This window comes from Pseudophryne corroboree, chromosome 5 (assembly GCF_028390025.1).
Source record: "Pseudophryne corroboree isolate aPseCor3 chromosome 5, aPseCor3.hap2, whole genome shotgun sequence".
NCBI lineage: Eukaryota > Metazoa > Chordata > Amphibia > Anura > Myobatrachidae > Pseudophryne > Pseudophryne corroboree.
This window is the reverse complement of record NC_086448.1, coordinates 597,170,140-597,173,460: the sequence shown is the minus strand read 5'-3', so window position 1 is coordinate 597,173,460 and position 3,321 is coordinate 597,170,140. Positions and strand designations below refer to the sequence as shown.

The 3,321-nt window shown below is 42.5% G+C and overlaps 2 pseudogenes; one reads left to right on the top strand and one right to left on the bottom strand.

The window, feature by feature from the left end:
• Positions 1-1,187: 1,187 nt before the first annotated feature.
• On the bottom strand, positions 1,188-1,306 carry LOC134930216 (5S ribosomal RNA; annotated as a pseudogene).
• Positions 1,307-2,982: 1,676 nt separating this feature from the next.
• Positions 2,983-3,101, top strand: LOC134929904 (5S ribosomal RNA; annotated as a pseudogene).
• Positions 3,102-3,321: the final 220 nt, after the last annotated feature.

Here is a 3,321-nt window from a genome sequence, read left to right as displayed (position 1 = left end):
GTGTGGCAAGTTCGAAGGGTTAGAGAACCTTGCACAACAAGGAAATCATACTCCACTGTGCTTGAGTCAGGTACATTCCCCCTCCTTTGCCTATGTCATAGGTGGATGTATAGGCTTGAATGGCCTTTGGCTGCTTCTCCATCATCTGAAGAATATAGAGAGTTGAATACCACCTTGTTACTACCTCTTTCTTCAGCTGATGGCAGGGCAGGTTCAAGAGTGTTTGCTGGTGCTCCTGTCTTCAGCACGCAGTCGCTGAATGTCAAAAGTTGCCCGCAATTTTTAGGGCCACCGACAGCATCTCCTGCATGCCCATCATTTTTCAAAAGTTTCTGCACCACCAAATTAATTGTGTGTGCAAAACATGGGATGTGCTGGAATTTGCCCAGATGTAATACTCGCACAATATTGGTGGTGTTGTCAGTTATCACAAATCAGAAAAGAAAAGGGGCGACCCGGCACTGGTCTCAATGTAAATGAAATAACAAATGATGAACAAACCAGAATTCGGACAATTAAGATATATTTTCATAAATAATCAAATCTCTGTCCAGTATGGTGGTGCGCCCAGAGCCAGAAGGAACATGTGTCAACAAAGGGAGAAGAAAGGAAGGCTCTTGTGTGGGCGCACTCTTAAATAGTTGAACTAAGGTTCAAATAGTTTTAATTATACATAGTGGTTAATAAAATATAACTTTTAATGGATATACATTATAAAGAATATCTCATGATTACCCATTAAGCAACATAGGATCCAAAAAATAAATGTGATTTAAAATGCATATTAAATTGGAAAATTTTGAAAGAAATTGTTTTAAAAATTGAAGGAATGTTCTGGTCCTGTCTCACAGGATGTGATAAGAAAGGCTGTAGACACTTTGCTGTTCTACATCCGTTTCAGCCCGACCAGTACAGAAAATCTGTATTGTTGAGACCAAAATATGGTCAATTGTCAAATATGAGAGAGCTGGACAGGTCCGGCAATGGATAGTGAGACATTACCCACTTCCCACCAGTCACCAACCAAATGCACTGTATAATTTATTTATAAATAAAGAGCTCAGAGGGTCTTGAGCAATTGTATAAACAGAGTATGCATACAAAAGGTAGGGATATTTTTAGAAAAGAATGAAATCAAGTGGTGATTCTGCTGTTGGTGTCAGATAACGCACATCACAAGGATAAAGAGTCTACTACACTGGGTATTCCCTGTGAGTCTCCCCCTCAGGTACTGACCCAGACCAACACTGTATAGCTTCCAAGATCGGACGAGATCGGGCACTGGCAGTGTGGTATGGTAGTAGACAGATGGGTGGGTTAGACGCCAATGAGAGTGCACCTATATAAAAGAGAAAATGTGACAATTGGTCACAAAAAGGTGTGGATCTGCTTTCTACGTTAGGCTGGATGCATTAGGTCCCACATAGGTGGTATTACGCATCCAGGATCATAGATGAGAGTCCACAGAAAGAAGAAAAAGAGTCAAGAATGGAAGCAGAAGGCATCAATAATTATGTGCAAAGTACCCTGCTAACAAACATTTACTGACATCAAGAATAGATGCAAAGAATAATACATATTGAATATTAGCATTGATAATACCGCTTAGAAAATAAATGAAATGACTCAATGTTACTCTGAAATAAAGGATTATGCCGTATTCCTAGATTATATAGCAATAATAATAATAATATCCAAGAGAGCTGGTGGAAATATTCCCTAAGTAATTATATGCATACAAGGTAATGCTGCTGACACAGCGGGAACAATGAATAGCATATATGTACCAATAAATTGAACATGTCTTATCACATTGGTCAGTGAAAAGGAATACACCAGTAGAATCAGGACGCTGGTGCATATGCTAATCAAAAGTGATTAATGCTCAACATTACCAACACAGGCTCTGCCTGTCTAAATGACCTGTGTAGAAACCGCAGCAGGAATGCCCTCAGGTGGCGTGGTTGGTGCAGGTGGACCCGCTGGCTCGGAAAACGCGTTTCACCCCGCAGGGCTTGTTCACTTCCTGGAGGTGCGGGTAGAGACTCTGGGCAGTATAAAAGTGCCTAGTAGTGCGGCGCTGGCCAATCAGCGCCGGTGCATCTCAGATAGGGGCGGGGAGGACGTGCGTGACGGTGCCGCCAATAGGTCACAGCCGCATGCATCAGCGGCTGTCACCTCTGTGATTGGGCCGCTGATATGAGCAGCTGTATGGATGAGAAAGTGTGCTTAGGCGGGACTGCTAGATAATGTGACGCTGGAGGTGGAATGGCCATGTTGGAGAGGGGCAATTTGCCCATAATGCAGAATGGCAGCGAGCGTGACTAGATTAACTGTAACAAACTTGGGTCTATGCCACTTAATACAAAAAATAGAAGTGACATGACCCGGCCGCTGTTCTCAACGGCTTATTAAGAGGCTGGGCTGGAGTGTGGAGAATGGGAATATGGTATGCAAGATATGGGAGGGGCCATATTGGCAAAGGGCAAGTTTGCCCAGTTTAAACAGAAGGAAGAGGGGATGGCCTGAAATGGGGAACTAAGTAGAGAGCTTTGGAATAAGACAATGGAACCTATGTAAGATAGGTGATAATAGACATGAGAATAAATGACATGAAAAAACAATAGTAAAGAATGATAATACAAATGGACACATGGTGAAAGCGTGAATTCTATAAAAGTATTGGTTAAAGGCATATATTAAGAATAGAAAAGCAGGTGAATTGATGTAGTTATAGAGATGTGAAAAAGAAGGAGAGAATGGCAGTAGGTGGGGGTGATGGTTAGGTGTGTGGATGGATTAGCTTGTGGTACACTTCTTTCCGTGGACTCTCATCTATGATCCTGGATGCGTAATACCACCTATGTGGGACCTACTGCATCCAGCCTAATGTAGAAAGCAGATCCACACCTTTTTGTGACCAATTGTCACATTTTCTCTTTTATATAGGTGCACTCTCATTGGCGTCTAACCCACCCATCTGTCTACTACCATACCACACTGCCAGTGCCCGATCTCGTCTGATCTTGGAAGCTATACAGTGTTGGGCTGGGTCAGTACCTGAGGGGGAGACTCACAGGGAATACCCAGTGTAGTAGACTCTTTATCCTTGTGATGTGCGTTATCTGACACCAACAGCAGTATCACCACTTGATTTCATTCTTTTCTAAAAATATCCCTACCCTTTGTATGCATACTCTGTTTATACAATTGCTCAAGACCCTCTGAGCTCTTTATTTATAAATAAATTATACAGTGCATTTGGTTGGTGACTGGTGGGAAGTGGGTAATGTCTCACTATCCATTGCCGGACCTGTCCAG